Genomic DNA, 22,336 nt, shown 5'->3' on the forward strand with positions numbered 1-22,336 from the left:
CCCTGAATGAGATGATGAGAACCCTAAGATAGTCCCAAAGTTCTTCATTCAGTTGACATTCTACATGTGGGACTAAGGGATTTCTGTATTCTACAGATGAGGTCCAGCAAGGGTTTGTTATTAATTACAGACAGACAACCCAAATAGTCTAGTACATATACAATCAGAGTACCTTACTGGGGCAATAGGTCTTTTTACAGATACCTTGGTAGGTGTTTGGAAATCCATAAAAGTGAAATGGCCATCTGACATATTTGTAGGCCATATTCAGGCAATAAGCTCACTCAGTAAGGCCTGTCAACCCTATCTCCAAAATCTCTCTCAGTTTCGACCACTTCTCATTAGAATTCTGCTAGAATCCTGGCCCAAATTATCAAGCCTGCACTACTGTTAAGGACTTCTAACTGGTCTCTCTGCTTCTACCCTTGCCACCCACCCCCATAAGCCAGTCATTCTCCAAACTGCACAACTACAGTAATACAAATCAGAGCAAATCACTCTATTTTAAATTTAGAAGATTTAAAGTCTCCTATTTAAAAATCACTTCAATGGTTACCTACTTCATTTTGAACAATATTCAAAGTCCTCACCCATGGCCTAGTATAGCTCCAGAATCTACGCATCGCTTTCCTGACCTCATCTTGTACTGTTCTCCCTTGGCCTTTGGTTTGGTTCCTCCAACAGCCTTGACCAAGGCCCCATTTCATTACTTTCTACCCCATTACCTAGTTTACTATCTGCACAGCACTTATCAGTATCTGTAATTGTTTTACTGTTTACACATTTACTGTATTTAACCCATGCAATAGAATGTACACTCCACAAGGGCAAGGATCTTGTTTGCCTTGTTTACCCTGTATCCCAACACCAGAACAGTGCCTTGTATAGAGGAAGAACTTAATGAGAAAGAGGAGAAAAAAGAGAAGGAAGCAACTTGCTAATATACTACCGTTTCTATTTCTTTGGATGAGACTTAGGCTAGGAAAAAAGCCACCTTTTAAAACTAGTTTAAGGAGGGGCTGATTGATACCACCTAGAATGAAGTGGCCCTCTTGGATATTTCTGGTAACTGCTTAGCTTAATCTTGCATTTTACCTGATGAAAAGGTTTAAGCATATTCCTTGAACGTAAATCCAGCACCCCTGGCCCCTGTCATGAATGCCCAAGTACTGAGAGGCAAAGTACAGAAGACCACCCACTAGAGTTTCAAGACCCCACACTCCCTCCCAACACACACTGAGAAAGTGCCAACAGGAGGATCGATTACGCTTGTACTATAGCTAGGAAAGTTCTTTTACAAAAGTCTATTCATCAATAGATCTCTGGCTCACCAGCAAGGGGGCCCTTTATCAGCCTGATCAAATTTAGTTAACCTATGTTCAAATCCCTAGAGAATGCATTCTTGCATAGGCACTTGCTTACCCAACCATCTGAGAACATTTTGTCAACCAGGTCTTGGTCCCTCAACTGATGACTGGAGACCATTAAGAGCTTCTGCTGGTAGCATTGTAGCGCAGTACACCTACCCCTGGTGGTGTTCCTCCTAATGAATGACCCTGTTACTACTCACCTGTGCTATGCATGAAGGGCTCAAAACAAACTGAATCCCACTACATCGGTGGACCAGAACGTTTGAATGTCAGTGGTTACCAAACTAGGTGAGCTGAAGGGAACTTCATGGAGCTCTCCAGTCTGGTTTGTCATCTGTCTAAATAGATTTTTATGATGATTGTGACTGGGAAACAGACTTTGGCCTAAGGTATCTAAATCTTGATAGGTATTATGGTGCAGGTCTTATGGAAATTTTTGTTTCTATTCTGAAAAGTTTTAGACATTTACTTCATTTCACCTCCTAGGACCCTCATTCCTACTGGGTGGGAATCAGCCATAAAGATAACTGGGGCAACAAAGTTGCCTAGGGTTACAGAGTGGTTCATGTGGTGAACTGACCTAATCTTCCTTTTCTATTATACTCTGTCTTTTTGTTGGTGAGGGGGGTGGGTACATATTTTATAATCCTCTCTTCTTTTCCCCAGAGCTCAGGGCACCAATTAATTCCTTTTCAAACAAGCCTTTCCTCCTATGTACTGAACAAGAGATGTCCCTACTTCTGAGAGACCTGTCTTGTCCACAGGCTAGGTAGAACTTTATATGTAACATGCTTTCCAATCCCTAGTCAAGTTTAGTTGGGACACTGACTCAAGGTAGGCCAATCATGTTTTCTCTCCGGGGGACTTGGAATTGAAGTACTGAAACATTGGCAATTAGTTGCGAGCTCTGGATCTTAAAGTCCTACAGATTTGATGGCTGAGCCCACTGCTGTAAGGCATCCATGATAAGTAACATGGCAGAAGAAGCTGGTGTTAAAACAGAGCATATATAATACAGATGGAAAGAGAGAGGAAAGCATGTTCAGTTTCCATGATGGCTGGCTGTACTTAATAAAACTGCAGTGAACTGATGTGCTCTCTGTGTTACTATAAACAACCTTTTTTTTTTTTTTTTTTAAAAAAAAAGGAGGCATTGGGGTTTGAACCTAGGACCTCATGGATGCTAAGCATGTGTTCTATCTACCCCTGAGCTAAACCCATCCCTAACACTTATTACTCATATACCTTTAAGTGGATATTTACTCCTTGAAACCAATCATTTTCTATGACAGGTAAACGTACACCTTCATCAATCTTCTCTCTCCATTTTTCTTTCAGCTCTAGCTTTCATTATACTCTACTGCCTTCCCTCTCTTGGTCTCTCTTCATTTAATCTGTAGCCAAAAAATCATCATCATGTGTAATGGATACTTACCCTGGTTTTTAGCAGCCCAGAATCTTTCACATATTCTAATCTGATTATAATGGGGCAGTTGATCAATACATGTGTCCATCTACCCACTTTTAAGAGCAAAGCAACAACATGGATTGAAAGGGGGAAATTATTGCCCTCCTAAAAGTGAGCATCAATGCTGTGTTCTTCAGTTAAAGGGCCCCATCATATGACACATCCTGTACCTGCCCTCTGATGATGGTACATATCTTTTCCAGGCTGGCCATTCTGGATCCAGGCCCAATCAGACATCAGTCAGTACAATTTCAGTGATCAGGTCTTCAATGAAGATCAGTGTTTCTCAACCTTTTTTGACCAATAAACACTTCAAAAAATAACATTGCAAACCTCCTTAGGAATTTTTTAAATTATTAAAAAATCTTTTGTATGACATAAGATAAAGCAATTTTAAGTAAAAATATTTCATCTTAGATCAGGATATTACTAAAGCTTTATTATAAAGTTCATGTGGCAACATCTTTAATTATATTGATAAAACTATATTGATAATATTTAATGACAAATTTTGACTTTTGCTCACAGTACATGAACTGTTTTATCACGTAAAGAAAATCACAAGTTGTCAAATAAAATTGTCAAAAATTAAAAGATGGATTGATTTACAACCAAATGTATTAAATTAAAAGACGGACTTGGTACCAAATGTATATTGAAATGTAGCCTGAAGTTTAATCTGCGTTATAGCATCCAAAATAAACAAACTTTAAAAACCTGATAGTTGGAATTCTTCCGTTTTGATTTTATAAAAAATTAACTGCTTATTTTGATAATTCAGAGGTTTAGTTTTTAAACATCAAGGCAGGACAAATGGTTTCATGCTGCTCTCTCAGAGAAGTTCTCAGCAAACACAAATACACTGCAGATCTTTATCACCAATAAATAAAAAGCCAGTTGCATAGAAGAATCTTTTCTTTTTTTCTTTTTTGTATTTCAAATGTTTAAATCTTCCCTTTTTAGAAATTTAAACACCTAACAGAGTATGATCAATTATAGTAAATAAACATCCAGCTGTCTGTAACACCAGCGGCATAGTAAGTTGAAAATGAATTCTTTTTCAGAGCAAAAATCTCTTCCTTATTTAATACCAATGGAGTCTTTCAAATGACAATCCATTTTAGAAATGAAAGCATCTTAATTTGATTAGACACCTCCTAAGCTTCATGATATTCAATACAGTATCTTTATCTTGCTATTTGTATTTGGTGAACCAATCTGAAATTATTTTCTAGAGTGGCTTTAAGAAGAGGAAATAGCAAATGCCACTTACATGCATGTATGAATACTTCTGTGACTTTAAACATAAGGCATGCCTGGCTAATTTTTTTTAATTTAAAATAATTTTAAAACTCTTTTTATTTTGAAATAATGAAAGATTTTCAGAAGAACCGCAAAGAGAGTACAGAGAATTCCCTTATACCCATCATCCAACTTCCTTTAATCATGTAGTTTTTAAAGTATTAGAAACATCTTGATGTTTCATAAAAATTTTGACAGATGAATGCAACTTAACATATTTCATAAGAGGCATCTTGAAATACTTTTGCAGAATTATCATTTTCATGCTTCACATTAATTTATGATATTCTGACATGTGTTTTACACATGTTCCATCTTTAACCAACAGTCCATTATGGGTACAAACTAAATTATACTTACGACTAAGAACAACTCTTAAAAACAGTATAATGGTCCTTAAACTCTTCCAAAAAAACAGAAGAGGAGGGAGTATTTCCTAACTCATTTTATTTCTTAATTTATTTTTATTTTTATTTTTTGCAGGGGGGAGGTAATTAGATTGATTTATTTATTTGATTTTTCAGGGCTTGAACCCAGGACCTCAGGCATGCTAGGCATGTGCTCTACCACCTGAGCTATACCCTCCCCCCTTCCAAACTCATTTTATGAGGCCAGTATTACCTTTAATTAAACCAGACAAGGACACTACAGGAAAAGAAAATCACAGGCCAATATCCTCGATGAACAAAGATGAGATAAAAATTCTCAGCAAAACAGTAGCAAACTGAAATCAACAATATAGTAAAAGAATCACACACTTTGGTCAAGTGGAATCTGTTCCAGGGATGCAAGGATGGTTCCACATCCACCAATCAATGTGATATATACATCACATTAACAAAATGAAGGATAAAAAGTGATCATCTCAATAAATGCAGAAAACACATCTGCAATCCATTCATGAGAAAAATTCTCAAATAGGGAAAGAGAGAATGTATCTCAACATAAAAAAGGCCATATATGACAAGCCCATAGCTAACATGAGACTCAACAGTGAAAAGTTTAAAGCTTTTCTTCTAAGACTGAGAACAAGGATGCCCACTCTTACCATTTTTATTCAACATAGTATTTGAAGTCCTAGCCACAGCAATTAGGCAAGAAAAAGAAATAAAGCATCAAACTCAGAAAGAAAGAAATAGAACTATCTCTATTTACAGATGATATAGTATTATATACAGAAAACCCTAAAGACTCCATCAAAAAACTGTTAGAACTATTAAACAAATTCAGTAAAGTTGCAGGACACAAAATCAATACAAAAATCAGTTTCACTTCTACACATTAATAATAAACTATCAGAAAGAGAAATTTAGAAAATAATCCCATTTACAACTGAATTAAAAAGGATAAAAGACCTAGTAATAAATTTTACCAAAGAGGTTAAAGATGAGTACACTGAAGTACTAAAAGACACTGATGAAGGAAACTGAAGACACAAAAAATGGAAAGATATTCCATGTTTGTGAGTTGGGAAAATTAATAGTAATTTAATAAAAAACTAAAAAAATATTAATTATCCAAAGCAATCTACAGTTTCATTGCAAATCCTATCAAAATTCCAATGGCATTTCTCACAGAAATAAAACAAACAATCCTAAAATTTGTATGGAACCCAAACAAAAGACCCCAAATAGCCAAAGCAATCTTGAGAAAGAAGAACAAAACTGGAGGCATCATACTACCTGATTTTAAAATATATTATAAAGCTATAATAATCAAAATAGTGTGGTATTGGAGTAAAAATGGACACAGATCAATGGAACAGAATTCAAAAATAAACCCACACATATGCGGCTAGTTAATTTATGACAAAACAGACAAGAATATGCAATGGGGAAAACAGTCTATTCAATACACGATGCTGGAAAAATTGGACAGCCATATGGAAAACAGTGAAACTGAACCGCTATTTACACTATACACAAAAATTAACTCAAAATGGATTCAAGACTTGAATATAAGACCTAAAATCATAAAATTCCTAGAAGAAAACATAGGCAATAAGCTCTGTGATATTGGTCTTGGCAAATTATTATTATTATTCAAATAAATAGCCAGCTGAACAAGATTCTTCCCTTACACTATTCACAAAAATAAATTCCAGGTGAATTAAAGACTTAAAATTTTATGTTAAAGTATAAGAAAATGTAAGATTCCATGTTTATATCTTCAGGGCACGAAAGACATCCATTAAAAAGTTAGTAAAGGAAAAAAAAAGTCAGTAAAGTCAAAAGCCATAAAGGCAAAGGCAGGTAAATCTGACATCAAAATTATAAACTGCTACTAACAAAGAAAGAGGACTGTAACAGATTGGAGAAAAATGCACCATTTTCATAAATAAAGAATGAGTATCTAGAACTCAAAGAACTTCTATAAATAAATAAGAAGTATCTGCTATGCTGCATTTAACAGAAAAAAAAAAAAACAAAAATAAGAGTGCTTAAAGAAAACAGATGTTAAATTTCTCTCTTACACAAAAGAAGTTGAAAGCTGGTGCAGCAGCTCCATGAAATGCTCCAACCCAGACTTTCTGGCTCATTAAGCTACCACCATGGTCCTCATGGTCTAGGATGGCTGTTAGAGCTCCAGTCATTACACCTCTGTTCTAATATATAGGATGGGTGAAGGGATGAGGGATTGCTTTCTCCCTTGAAGGAGACTTCAGAAACTCACACCAAACCCTTCTGCTTATGTATCATTGCTAAAACTTACATGGTTATACTTAGTTCCAAGGAAGCCAAGGAATATAGTCTTCTAGATGGGCAGCAATGGACCTGGCTAAAAGCTGGGGTTCCTATCACTAAAGATGAAAGAAGAATGGATCATGGGAGGTAACTAGCATCTTTGCTATGCAATCCAAATAGAGAAAGAAAGAAAGACAGACAGACAGATAAATGGTGAAAAACTTGAGAAAAGATACTTAACCACAGGGAGATAAAAATTAAAACAAGGAGAGAGGAGTTTAAAAAATTTTTGAGAGATGTAGAAATTTGCAAACTTGTGAAGGCATGAGGATTTTTAGCCTTTGTTAATTCTTCTTTAACCAAGAGAATATATTCTATATTCCTAGTGCAACTAAAAGTAATAAAAGTATTTTATTTATTAAAAAACTTAAACACATTACTGCTTTTAATTGTAGTACATATTATATAGTTACATAATATTAATATAGACACCTTGAGGACCAATTTGGCATTATCTATTAAAATTTTGATTCTCTGATTATATGACCCAGTAATTCTATACAATATAAACATTCACATATTTGCATAAGTACAAGGACGTTCATTGCAGTAATGTTTAAAAGAGAGAAAATTGGAAACGACCCAAGTGTTCATCATTAGGGAAATAGCCCTACTTAATTTTCTTCAGAGCACTATTACCACAACCTGAAATTGCATCATTTATTTATCTAATTTTTTGTCATCTAGGAAATTAGCTTATCCAGGAAAAGAGCAGAGGCAAGGAGAATATATTCATACAATACTTGTTTGGTCAAAAATTCATTAGAAATAATGCATTGTCTTTTAAAATAATAAACCAAAATCATTCCAGCCTTTAATAACATGATCCCGCCAGAGGGCCCTCATGAAGGCCTGGAGGTTTGCAGACAGGCTCAGAAACAATGACCTAGATGAAGCCTTTGAACTTGCTATTCAGAGAGTCTGTCATTGGACGTGATCTGTTACCCTTCTCTTTAGGGTCTGAGGCATTTCAGAGTAAAATCAACAAACTCTCTCCATTATGTGGAACTCTTAACCGCCTTTAATACCTGAATTCCAGTACTGCTGCTAGCACTGAGTGAATCTCCACTCACTAGGCAGGGCCTGCCATGGGAGAGAGGTCCCAAACAGACTGCCAGGAGAATGCCAAGATTGCTAAGACATACTATGCTGAGAAGACAAAATGCTGACACCTGAGCCACAGTGCTTGAGAGGGGCTTGACACTGGTAGAAGTGCTGTGCTCATCAATACTCACAAGGAGGATTCCAGGGCTCCATCCCCAAGGCTGTGAAATAGGGAATGTGCCCGTGATCACAAAACGGAAGGGCTAAGTGTGCCTTTGCTACGACTTGTAAGTCTTTAGTGACATACCCATTCACAGCCACTAATCTTTGCTTTTTATTTCAAACCTCACAAACAAGCAGTTTTCAAGCTGCTTTTTTTTCCCTTTTTCTTTTCTCTTTTTTAAACTGGAGGGACTTGGTTCAAACTGAAGCTTAAAGATGAATAAACAAATTGGGGGAGAGAAATAGCCTCAGTGCTCAGTTTTGGAGGGTGGGAGGAACACCCAGACTGCTGAGAACTCTGGGAAGAAGAGCTTGAAAGGGAATGGAGTGCTGTGGAAGATGAACTTTAGCAAAGACCTGAGGGAGGGAGCTTTGTAATTATTAGGGGAAAGTGAAGGTCCTGGGGCAGGAATGCAGCTGCTTTGTTGAAGGAAGAACAAGGCACCATCTGTGACTGGGACAAAGTAAGCACAGGGGAAGGGAGTAGGAGATGGGGTCAGAGAGGAAAGGCGGGTTTAGATTATGTAGGCCCTTGTAGGTCAGGGTTAAAGTCTCTGAGCTGAGAACTTTTACAGGGTCCCTCTAGCTGCTGTGTTGAGAACAGATTTTTCCCTGCAGGGAAACAGCCTATGGTAATAATCCAGGTGAGATATAATGGTCGTTCAGACAAGGTGGAAGCAGTAGGGATGTGGGATGTGACCAATTCTAGATATGTTCTGAAGGTAAATCCAACAGGGTTTGCTGATAGACTGAACATAGGATGAAGCAAAAGAAGACAGTCAAAGACGACACCAAGGTTTTTGGCCTGGGCTAGCGGAAGAATGGAGCTGCTATTTATGGAGATGCGGCAGGCTGTGGGAAGAGCAAGTTTTGCAGGGGAAGATCAGGAGTTCAGTTTTGATATGTCTGTTAGTTATCCAAATGGAGAGCCCAAGTAGGTACTTTGATACCAGAGTGTGAGATTCAGAGGACAGGTCTCTAACTTGGAGAAAAAATTTGGTAGTCTTTGGTGGTAGAGTTGGTATACAGATAGTATTTAAGGTCATAAGACTGGGTGAAATGCCAAGGAAATAGGGTTGATAAGGAAGAACAGAGGTTTGAGGAGTAAACAGTGCTCTAACTTTCAGAGGTCAGGAAGATGATGAGGAACAAGCAAAAAGACTGAGAAAGAACCACTAATGAGGTAGGAGGAAATCCAGAGAATGTAGTGTTCTGGAAGCCAAGTGAAGAAAGCATTTCAAAGAAAGAGGAATAATCAACTGTGCAAAATGCTGTTGAAAGGTCAAGTAAGAAAAATACTGAAACTTACTCACTGTAGTTAGCAATGTGGAGGGTAAAGGCCTGATTAGCATGGACTCAAGAGACACCGGTGGAAACGAGCTGAAACTCAGTGCATTAGACAACAGAGAGGAACAGATCTGGAGGGGGATACAGGGTCAAGAGAGGCGCTGGTCTTATATTATGAGGCACTGTGTCTCTAGTATCTAGTACTGTGCGTGGCACATAGTGGTAACTCAATAAATATTTGTTGATTGAACTAAATGAGATCACTAGCTGTTCAATTAGTAAACAGTCTTAACTCTAGAAGTTTAAAAGCTGATACAGTAAACAGTAAAATGTGAGAATTCTTGGTCCAATAAAGAGAAACGCCTTTATTCTTCTCTTCATGTCTGAAAACTCTATAGTTTGGAAAACTATGCCTTACATACCTATAGTAGCTAGCCTTAAATTTGAGAGGAATAGCTACAGAATTTGACAAATACATGATCTACAAGAAAATACACTTTTAATTCTGGACGGGTACAATCTCTCCAAAAACCTAATGCACCTTGGGGGCGTGTAACTGTACCCAGGGTACAACATGGATCCCAGCCCTCTAGCTATGTCATGACTCACTGTGCACCAGATGGAAGACTTCCAGTGGTTGCTGAAGGATCTGACAGGGGTCTAGTATCCAGAATATATAAAGAACTCTTAACTGCTCAACAACAAAAAGACAAACAGTCCAATTAGAAAATGGGTAAAGAACTTGAATAGGTATCTGTCAAGGAAGATATACAAATGGCCAAGAAGCACATAAAAAATGCACAGTATCATTAGTCATTAGGAAAGTGCAAATCAAAATCACGATGAGGCATCACTTAATATTCTCTCGGATGGCAATAACCCAAAACCAGAAAATAACAAGTGTTGACAAGGACATGAAGAAACCAGAACTTCTGAACACTGATAGTGAAAATGTAAAATGGTACAGTTGCTGTGGAAAACAGTTTGGTGGTTCCTCAAAAAGTTAAATAGAATTAACATATGACCCAGCAATTCCACTCTTCGATAGACACACAAAAGAACTGAAACAGACATTCAAGCTAAAACTCGTACACAAATGCTCTTGGCAGCACTATTTACAATAGCCAAAAAGTGTAAACAACCAAAATGTCTACCAATTGATAAACCGATAACAAAATGTGGTATATCCATTTAACGGAATTATTATTCAATCAAAGAAATGAATATTATTTGAAGGAATACATGCTACAATACAAATGAACCTTGTAAATATTAGGCTAAATGAAAGAAGCCAGACATAAAAAGTCACATACTGTGTAACTCCATTTATATGTGCTCTGAAATAGACAATTCTGTAGAGAAAGAGAGCAAATTGGTGTTTTCCAGGAAATAAGGGGAGAGAGGAATGGGGAGTGACTGCTTAATGGGTTCAGGGTTTCCTTTTGGGGTGATAAAAATGTTCTGTAATTAAATAATGGTGATGGTTGCACAACACTGTAAATGTACTGAGACTCACTGAATTGTACACTTTAAAATGGTTAATTTTATGTTATGTAAATTTTAACTCAATAAAAAAAATAAATCACACAGCTCACACTTGACAGATTCAAGGCCATGTACCCAAGAACTGACTCTAAGTCCTCTTGCCATGCAACCATTCTGTCTCCTCTACAAACCAAAGGAGCTCTGGACTACCTTGGCAGTGAACTTTTCCCTCCATATACCACCATCCAGGCACAGTACCTAACTATATTTGTGATAATAGAATTCCTACAATTGCCCAAGCACATACAAAGTTTCCAAGCAAAATATTTTCTTCTCACAGACTCCCAGTACAAACCTTCTTAGACCGAGGTCTGCTATTCATGTCACAAAGTCATCCTTTATCCAGAAGTGAACCATTATCCACCGAATGGATGGACCAATGACAGCTATGAAGTCCAATACCTCACAAGATGAAACTCTTGTCTGCAAAAAGACTATAGCAACAGGGCTTATGTCTTCATCTAATAAATACCATTCTTCATCAATAATCCTTGGCATTTTCCAATCCCTATGGTTTCTGTTCTGCAGGCAGATCACAACTCTTAGAAACATAAAGTGCGAAACTGACCTTAAACCCTCCTGTGCCAGATTAAGGTTGCCAATGAGGCAGAGGTGGATAAAAGAGACTGGTAGTGAACATCTGCATGAAAACCCACTCTAAAGAGTCACCTTAAACCAAAGTCTTCAAGATAATAGCATTCATACAACCTTTTGGAAACCAAAGTTTTTTTGACGTTCTTTTCTCTCTGAGCTCAATGAGGGCCTACTTCGCCAACTTGTATCCATACTCTTTAATGACCAACAATGATGAAGATTTCAAAGTATGAGGAATTTTACATGCATGCAACTGGAAAATCAAGCTGCAGTATGAAGTTAATTGGAAAAAATACTGCTGCAAAAACTATTCCTAGGAATCTGACAGCTAGATACGTATTCTCTGACACAGCCAAGTATTCCATTTTCAACATACCAACAATCTGGTCTTTGTTCATCAGTTCAATGGGAGGATGTCAGGATCACTGAAGCCCTGCTGGCCTTTAGGAGCTCTATGGCTTTCCAGATAAGAAAGAGACTAAGGGCCTAATCACCAACATCTGAGTCTCAAGGGTCCTCGCAAAATATCTTCTCAGGGGAAAGCACAAAGTCTCCAAAACAAATACAAGCAAGACCCTTCTGAAATGGGGTAGAGTAGGTCATCGGCATCACCGAGATACTTCCCTGAAAAGTGAGAAGAAGCATATGGGTAACCAACAGACTGAGCACTTACCACAGAGGCATATAAGACACCTGCCCCTCTCTCATCACTCCCCTTTTGGGTAAACGTCTCCAAAGATTTTTCCAACATTCACCATTTCCATCTCCTTACTTTCTACCTCTTCAACCTAGTTTCTGCCTCTATCAATTTAAAACAGTTCTTGCTGAGGTCAAAGACTCCATCTTGCTAAATTCAACACATCATTTTCAGTCTACACCTTTACTTGATGACTCCTCTTTTTAAAAATACTCTCTTCTCTTACCTTTTATGACACATCTTAAACTGGAATTAAATTCTAAAGTAAGTTTCTAAGATAAAAATCAAATATAGTTTAAATTACTCTTGAAAATGCTTTAAATGGCCTATTCATTAAAGCATACCCATTTTTTTGTGTACATAACTCTATGTAGTAGTGAACAGCATACATTATATATATACACACATATACATATATACATACACACACACACATGCAAAATAAACAGTAAGTATACCTTCAGAATAGAAGAGTTCCTCTCATCTAATTAAAAACACCTTCAAGCATATTGGGTTAAAAGTTTGCATACCTCAACTGCCAGCAAGGTGCCATTCCACTGTACCTCTCTGACCATGTCTCATTGCTTTCCTGGGGCTACCCTCCTTCACCCAGCTTTGAAATGCTGGGCCTAAGCCCTCTTCTCTTCTTTGGCTTTATCAATGGTTCTCAACTTCCATTACTCAGTGGAATCACCTGAGGATCTTTTAAAAATCCCAAACTGCAATTTAGACCACATAAGCAGAAATAGAAATTTCTGAGGTAGGCCCCAGCATCAGTAATTTTTAACCATTCAATGTTTCACTATTTCATACTTTCCTCCTAAAACTGGGATCACACACTCAAATGCCTACAGGGTCAGAGAAGTAAATAAACAAAGCAGGCCAGGAATAAGTTGTAGGAGTGTCAGGCTCTCTGGTGAACTAGAAAGCAGCTTGGATCAACTGTGACTTAGCTCCAATCACTTGCTGCCACATGGAAACCCAGCTCAGTAGTGCTACATCTTCTCACTTTTAAAGAAAAGCCCCAAATCTGGATTCTCGTGGGAAATTTTCAGATTTTAAATTATTGGCAACTAACTCAAAATTAAGCAACAACAAAAACTATTGTATGTGAAAAACAAAACACATCTGTAAACCAGATTCAGCTACGGGCTCTGGGTGTGCAACCTCTGCTCTCAGTAACACCATCTATGCCCTGCAACTTACACCTAAATATCTGTATCCCCCGTTCAGCCCACTCCTCTGGGCTCTGGATTTGAATTATCAAATGCTTATGTGACATCTCCAATTCTCATCAGCCCCAAAGTGAACTGCAATTTAAATTACCTCAAAACTATTTATCCTTTCAGTGTTTTCTAGCTCAGGGAACAACTCCACCATTCACCTGGCTGGGAAAGTGAGAACCTTGGGCTTCATCCTATGCACCTGTTTCTCCCTCTCACTGCTTGTACCATATCAGTTATCAAATTCTGTCAATTATGCCTCCTAAATATCTCCCCTGCACCCATCTACTTCTGTCCATCTCCTCTGCTACCACCCTGGTCCCAGCTGCCATCTTTCCTCTACCATCCCACAATGTGGTTTGCTCTCTGTAGCCATGGATGTGAACCCACAGATATGGAGGACTGACTGTACTACTTCATTTTAAATAGGACTTGAGGACCTGTGGATTCTGATACCCACGGGGTCCTGGAACTAATCCCCAGGGGATACTGAGGGCCGACCATATTTGCCAGCTCAGGCTGCCATAATAAAATAACTTAGACGGGGTGGCTTAAACAACAGAAATTTATTTTCTTATGGTTCTGGAGGGTAGACGTTCCAGATCAAGGTCTGGCATGGTTGGTTTCTGGTAAGGACTCTCGTGTTGGTTTGCAGATTGCTACCTTCTTAATGCGTGCTCACATAGCCATTCTTCCCTCTTTTTCCTATAAGGCCGCCAGATTAGGGCACCACCTTTATGATCTCATTTAACCTAATTACCTCCTAAAAACTCTATCACCAAATATAGTCACAGTAGGGTTTAGGGCTTCAAAAAGCAATTTTAGGGGGACACAATTCACTCTACAGCACACTGTAACCTATAACACTCCATAGCACACGGTAACGTCAGTTGTCTCCAACATTCACTCTTCTTCCCTTCCAAGCCATGTTCTCCAATGTGACCAGAGTAGTCTTCTACAACCACAAATAAAAATAATCTTTTACAAAAACACTTACAAATATGTGCACACATATTTGATCCAACAATTCCACTTTTAGGAATTTATCCCATATATATATTCACACACATGTGAACTAGCATATGCATAGTGCTATTATAGTAAATTGTTGGAAACAATTGAAATGTCCCTCTATTATAATCTGTGGTGTACCTACACAATGGAATACTATAGAGTCATTCAAAAGAATAAGGAAACTATATATTGGAATGGAGACTTTCAGGACACTTAAGACAACAAAACAAGGAACAGAACAGTGTGTACAGTATGCTACCATTTGTGTAAACAACAGAAGAAAAGAATATGCATTTGCTTGAATGCCCACAGGAAATGTCCAGAAAGATACACAAAGCCAGTAACAGTGGTTCCTCCTTGGAAGCTATGGGGAAGACGGCAGCTAGGGGAAGGAGCAGAACCCACTGCAGACATTCTTGATCTAATGGGCCTGGAGCATGGCCCAGTATTGTTCGAAGTTCCTCCTGTGATTTTAGTAAGCAGGCTGGACTGAGAACTGCTGCTTATCTCCTTTCCCAGGTTCATTTTGTATCATCCAGCCCCTATCATTCTCCATCCTCCAGCCACACTGGGCTCTGAGTTTGCAGAAAAGGTACTGTTCCTTCTGCCTGGAATATTGTCCCCCTAAGCTTGCCTTGTAACTTCTATTTATTCTTCAGAGTCCACCTCACCTTAAAGGTTATTTCCCAAGGAAGCTTTCCAAACTAGGTCAGGACCCTTGTTTTATGTACTCAGAATGCTCTGTACTTCTTCCAGAATCTATCACAATTATAATGAGTAACTGTATAATTATACATATATGTCTGTAATTCTCTTTAGACTGTAAGGTCCAGGGGTGCAGAGACCTCATCTGTGGTTTTTACTGCTGTATTCCCAGACCTGAGTGAACGTCTGGCTGGCAAAGAAGGCCCTCCCTCAGATATTTGTAAAATGAGTGAATAATTGCTCCTGCCCTCAAACCTAGTCGGGTAGAGAAAATCGACATAGAAGCAAATGAGGATAATGCAGTGTCACTAGAATTAAGACAGTAGTTTATCTAGAACAGTGGTTCTCAACGAGGGGTGATTTTGGCCTTGATACCTGGCAAGGTCTGGAGGCATTTTTGATTGTCACAAGTGTGGGTTCTCTGACTGTTTGACTGTCACAACTGTGTGTGTGGGGGGGGGCTACTGGTAACTATTAACTAGACACCTGGAATGCTCCTACACATCCTATAATGCACACGACAGCCTTCCACAACAAAGAATGATCTGGTCCAAAATGTCAACGGTACCTATAATTTAGAGGATGGTCATATCTAAAAGAGTGATCAATTCTACTCCAGGAGGTGGATTTTTTGAGGTGGGGGGAGTGGGGGGGGGGGATGGGGAAGATGTCAAGAAAAGCCTCAGAGAGGAAATAAAGCTTTAAGCTGTGTGTTGAAGAGTGGCAGGGACCATATCAGTGTAGACTATGTTTTCCAGAGGTAATGAGGCCTCTGAAGAGTTTAAAAGCCAAATTGTGGTTTGGAACAGCTTCCAGCCTCAAGTATCTCATACTCCTATATTACTCACCTCCTTATTCTCTTCTTGCTGAAACAAAACTTTCATTCTCTTAGGGCAGTGGTTTCAGCTAACCACTAAGGCCAAATTAATTCAGACTAAGATAAAGTCAGATAGCCCTTTCACTCTCTAGAATGTTAGCTACATTTAAAAATATACAAATACTCATGAATACAAATAAATCTTTAACTGCTAATGTTCAGATTATTAGTAGCTAAAGCTATTTTTTGAACTCAGCAGTCAAGTTGGTCCTGGTAAAAACTTCTCCAAAGCTTTCTATTTTTTTTTTAACTTTTGTCTTCCCTGTCCTTAATTTCTGAACTCCCAGATTTAGAAAAGATCCACAATTTTTCCACAAGTATCTCATCCTATAAGTTTTTCTGCCAGAGAAGATAGGAGAGACATTTGGATGCAATCAACGTGAATAAATTGTATGTATAAATTAGGAGTGGTCTATAGAGTCTTTAAAGGCTTCACTAAAAGTCATGTCTACTCCTGGAAGAAACGAACTTGAGATAATTTTAAATGGTATTACCAAGAAAGCAAGCCATGTTTTACTATAACACAAGCCTGCTACCTACTAAGCTGGAAGCACACGCTCTGCTCTAGTATGGCAATTCTTAGGGTCTCAGACAGTGCTCTCTTTACAAGAAACTGAGGCCTGAGACTAATGAAGAACAAAGAAAAATGCCTGGTACGGAACGTTTGGGCGATGTTTCGTACATAAATGATTTAAGGAGGAACACTTCCTCAGATTTTGGAAGGCACTACAAATCATTTTTTGCTTACGTGTTAAGAATTTTTATTTCGTGTTTTCAGACCATTTTCTAATAAGAAAATACCTTACAATTTACAAAGAGCAATTTATCCTCCCTTACATTTGCTGACCACTAAAACTGGATACAATTTCCTCAAGCTTTACCAGAGTCAGAGGATTGGGAATAACGTGAGCACAGCAGAGTTCAGCTGCAACATCAACTCCAAGACCGGCCAGCTGGTTTCCATCGAGAGGTCCCCCAGGAGAAAGACCCTGGGAGGCGGCGGCCGGGGTTGGCGCGAGAGTGAGACCCGCCGGGGCGGCCCAAGGGCAGAGCCGGGGTCTGCCCGGCCTCCGTTTACCTTTTTTTCAGGTATTCCCGCTCCCAGCCCGGCCCGGGATCCCGCCCGAGGCCCCGAGCTGGTGACACATCCTTCTTTGGCCAAGTCGGGCCGAGGTTGGGCAGGGGGCGGGGAAGGAAAATAAAGCCTCAGCGCCTAACGACGTGACTCTCAGTTCTTCCAAAACGTTGGCATTTGTTTCTCTGCCAAGCTTTCCTGTTAACAAGTTCCCGAGGGCTGTACGGGCGAACTGGCCCCGGAGCCCCGAAAGTGGGAGGGACCAGGCCGTCCCCCGCCTTCCCTCCTCCGTGGGCGCCTCCGGGGCAGGCCATTTCCACACCGCCTGGGCTGCCAAGGCCCGGGACCGAACTGGGCGTGCAGAGCCGCCCGCACCACCTTCGAACCCCGACTTTCACGGTTCTCCCAGCCGGGACAGCGCCGCGCGGCCCCGCCGGCCCCTCCAGAGCCCTCCGGCCAGGCCGGTCTCCGCCCCCAGGCCCCGGCCCCGCCCGCCCGGGCCTCCGCGCGCCGCCCCCCGGCCTTGCCACAACCCGCGGGTCGGACCGGGGGCGCGAGGGTTCCAGGCCGAGCGGCGGGCAGCTCCACGCCTACCTCAGCGCCCTCGGCTCCTCCTCCGGCTGCTGCCTCCGCTCGCGGACAGCGTTGGGCACCAGGGCTCCCGGCGGCCTCGGGCTGTGCGGCTACGAGCGCTGCGCGTGAGGAGCTGAGGCCCGAGCGCGCCCCGCCCAGCCGCACGTCCACCCCCTCCCACTCCTCAGCCCCACCCTCAGTTGCCGCTCGGCGCCCCGCCCCCGCCAGGTCCCGCCCCGCCCAACAGGCCCCGCCCCTTCCGCGGGCCCCGCCTGCAAGGTCCCGCCCACTCGCCTGCCGCAGCTGAAGTGGGGCCGTCAGGGGCGCTGCGAGATCCGCCGTGGCCGCTGCGGATGCAGTTCCGTGGATTGCGGCTCTGTGGGGACGCGCGATTCGTGGTGTTTAGTACTATTTGGCGAATGCGAGTTTTTCTCTCGGATTTATTACTGTGATTGTTTATTATTATTGTTATCGCTCTTGTTGTTATCGTCAGTAGTTGTTTTGCCATCCTGGAGCACACTGGTTGGTTCCATTGAGGACGGAGGCTGCGGACAGGTAGCCCTCACCGCTGACCAGAGACACCTCTTCACTCCGATCCTACCAGTGGCCCGCACCTGCGCCACATGTCATTATGAAGTAGTGAGCAAGTTGTATGAATTTTGAAAGAAGAGGTATTTGTTAACTTGTTAAATATAACACAAATATTGCCGTATAAATACATAAAGCCGTATAAAACCAATGTACACCTTATGAATGATTCTGAGACATACATCCTTATAACCACTCCTGAAATTTAACACCATGTAAAATGGGCTGGGTTAAAACATAAACCACCTCAATAGCTGGGAGGACTCAGCTTGAGAAGGGCCTCCCCAAATTGCCTGCCTTCCTTGTAATTGACACAGGAACTCCTCCGCCTCCTGCCCGTAATCATGTGCTCTGTAAGAGTAGATTTAAAAAATCTGAAATTGTAAAATTCTTTTTTTGTTTCTTTTGTTTTCATATTCTTTTTTATTATAGGTTACTATAAGATATTGAATATTGAAATTAAAACGTCCTTAATTAAAAAGACAAATAAATAAATATACATAAGCATATACGTAACTTAATAAATAAATCAACCAAGAGATTGAACAGCATGAGTAAGGAGCACCTAGTGGTAGGGGGTAGGAGGTATGTGAGGACTTAAAAATAGCCAATGACTAGGTGGTCTGCAAGGACAGGTCCTGGGCACCTGGCTATCCTCACCCTGTCACTAGCACCCAGCACAACACCAGGCATATAATAGGTACTCTGTGTGTATTTAGAGTTCAAGGAAAGGAAAAAAATACACAGTTGCCCCTTGAACAAGATTGTAGGGGAGGGGTGGAGTTAGGGGCACGAACCACCCATTCACCTCCTGCTCAATAGAAAATGCTCTGTACCGTTATCTCTGCCTAAAAAACAAAGGCATGGATAAATGACTCACCCAAGGGCAGGAAGCTGAAAAGTCTGGATAAAATCAGGACTCAAACCCTAGTTCTTTTGATTCCACATATTGTGATCTCTAATCGAACACAAACATTCCCCCCGTCTGTAAGATGAAAATGCAAGTACCATATTTATTGAAAAATATCTGTGTATAAGTGAACCTGCAAAGTTCAAATGCTTATTGTTCAAGGGTCAACTGTATAAGCTCCCCAAACATGCTTTGCCTACTGAACAATTTCATCCAGGGTCAATTCTTCCAATAGCTAAAATGATGTGCTCTCTGAGATGCCTCCATGACTTGGAAAGAGGTCATTATACTTCAAACTTCATACTGCTTTCCAGTTTTATTTAAGCTCTTTTGCATGCATTAGGGTATCTTATTTGAGACTTAGAGCAGTCCTGTAAGAAAAGTAGGGCAGGACAGAAGGACTTTGCAAAGGTCACAGTGTAATGCATACCTATGAGGAGAAGTACATAGTGAGCTATACAACAATTTCAGTACTGCTGACCATGCCAAATCTTGCTGCATTCCTAGTTTGTCTTGACAGTTTTACTGCCTAAATTTTTACATTAGGACTTTTTGGGCTTCTTTGCCATTCACTTATATGCAGTATGACTTGAATTTATAAAGGACACCATATCTAATTTGAAATTTGATTCAGTACGATGGAATCAGCATCTCTGTCCTAAGTATCGTGGTGAATTTGGGGAGAAAGCTGCCAATTTGCCATCCGTTATTGAGAACTCCAGCTCTGTGGTTGGTGATGGGAATACAAAGAATAGAAAATGAGTAAGACATAATCTTTGCTCTCAAGGGTTTATGGATGAATTAGGGAGAAGGACTTGGGAATAAATGAGTGTTTAATTTATTTGGCTGGTCGGGGAACAGTCCTAAGCACGATTAATTCTATTAGGGGTAGGGAGAGAGTGTGGGTAAGTCTTTTCAGAGAAGAAAACATCTGATTTTTTTATATGGAAAAAGATCAAATACTGCAAAAGTAGAGAATAATATGATGAACTACTTACTATGCCTCATTACTCAGCTTCAACAGTTAGCATCCGATGGCCAATTTGTTCCTTCTGTACCCTCATCTCTCTCTCTCCCTGGATTATTCTGAAGCAAGTTACAGAAGCATATTATTTCACCCATAGATATTTTACTATGTATCTCTAAAAACTAAGGTCTATTTAAAAAAAAAACAACAAAAATACTTATTTTTAAAAATCAACAATTTCTTAACATCTAGTCAGCATTCAGAATGTCCCAACTTTCTCATTAATGTTTTCTATAGTTTATTCCTTCAAGTCAGGATTCAGACAAGGTCCTCACGATCCTCTATTTGGTAGAAACCCTTAAATGTTTTTTTTCCTTGCACTTTATATATTGCAGAAATTCATTGTTAGGTCCTGTGGATTTTCCCACATTCTGCACTTGGCCAATTACACCCCTGCGATGTTGTTTAATATGTCCCTCTACCCCTATATTTCTCATAAATAGAACTAGAGACTTGATCAGATTTAGGAAAATACAACCGATAAAAAAGAAAAAATCATTCAATCAAAAACAAGCCCAGACCTGTCACAAATGTTAGAATTAGCAGATAAAGACATTAAAGGAGTTACTCTAATTGTATTCCAAATGTTCAAAAAGGTAAGTAGACCCATGAGAGATATAAAAAGACCCAAATTTTACTCCTACAGATGAAGACAACAATGTTTGAATAAAAATACCCTGGATAGATTAATGGTAAATTAGACATTTCCAAAGAAAATATTGGTGAACTTGAAGTCACACCAACAGAAATTTGCATAATGAAGGAAACACAGGGAAAAAAAAAGATTTTGAAAACATAAAGAGCATCAGTGAATTGTGTGACAATTTCAAGTGGCCTAATGTATGTGCAAATGAAATCTCCAAAGGAAAGAAATGGGGACAAAAAAAATTTGGATAAATAATGGCCAAAAATTCCCCAAATTGATGAAAACTATATATTCACAGATCTAAGAATTTCAACACACCCTAAACACAAGAAACATAAAGAAAGGCACATCATAATCAAATTGCTCAAAGCCAGTAATAAAGAATCTTGAAAGTAGCCAGAGAAAAGAAATATATTATGTAAAGAGGAACAAAGAAAATTGACAGTAGATCTCTTGTTAGAAACAATACAAGCAAGAAAAGAGTGGAACAACATCTATAAAGTACTGAAAGAAATCTATCAAGCTAGAATTCTATTCTTGTCTAAAGATTTCTCAAAAATAAAAGCAAAATAAAGACTTTTTCAGATGCACAATAGTAAAAGAATTCATCATAGCAGACCTGTGCTATAACAAGTGCTAAGAAGTCCTACATGCATAAGGAAAATGGCACCAAATGGAATTACGGATCTACAGAAAGGAAGGAAGAGTGAAAAAATAGTAACTGCATGTATACGTACATAAAAATCTTATAGTTGTTTATTAAAATCTCTTTAAAAGGTGATTGATTATTTAAATAAAAAGATACAATGTATTGTGGATATGATCACCAGATAAAATAGAGGATGCCCATTTAAATTTGAATTTCAAATAATTGTTACCTTTTTAGTATAAGTATTTCTAAATATTGCATGTAACATGCTTATTTAATGAAGATATTTGTTATTTATCTGAAATTTAGATTTTACTTGCTGTCCTTTATTTTTATTTGCTACATCTGGCAACCCAATTTTGAGGTTTATAATATATGACAAAAACAGCAAAAAGGCTAAGAGAGGAAATAAAAGGATGCTGCTATAAGTTTATTATACTGTACTGATACATGAAGTGGTATAATTTCACTTGAACATAAATTTTGATAAGTTAAAGACCCATGCTATAAACCCTAAAGCAGCTATTAAAATAACAAGACAGTAATAAGCTGGTAGGGCAACAAAGGAATTAAAATTTAAACATAAAAATTTTAATTAATCCAAAAGAAGATAGAAAAAGAGGAAGAAACAACAAAGGATCATTTGGAAAAGTAAAAAACGATTAATGAGATGATAGACTTAAACCAAATCATATTAATAATCACATTAAAAGTAAATGGATTGAACACCTCCAATTAAAAGGCAGAGACTAGATTAAAAAGAAGATACAATATGC

The 22,336-nt window shown here is 39.2% G+C and overlaps 1 protein-coding gene across 4 annotated transcripts in view; it reads right to left on the reverse strand.

Moving 5' to 3' along the window:
* The window catches only part of PPP2R3A (protein phosphatase 2 regulatory subunit B''alpha), a 148,370-nt gene extending 130,434 nt beyond the window's left edge, over positions 1-17,936 (reverse strand). For 2 of the 4 annotated variants that reach the window (XM_032488015.1, XM_032487996.1), the window contains exon 1: positions 17,762-17,933. The gene's annotated coding sequence lies outside the window, so the exon portion shown is untranslated. Of the gene's footprint in view, positions 1-17,170; positions 17,605-17,761 lie in introns of those variants that run through there. The other 2 variants (XM_032488003.1, XM_032488007.1) reach the window with 2 other exon arrangements.
* Positions 17,937-22,336: the final 4,400 nt, after the last annotated feature.

This window comes from Camelus ferus, chromosome 1, assembly GCF_009834535.1.
Source record: "Camelus ferus isolate YT-003-E chromosome 1, BCGSAC_Cfer_1.0, whole genome shotgun sequence".
NCBI classification, from domain to species: Eukaryota; Metazoa; Chordata; class Mammalia; order Artiodactyla; family Camelidae; genus Camelus; species Camelus ferus.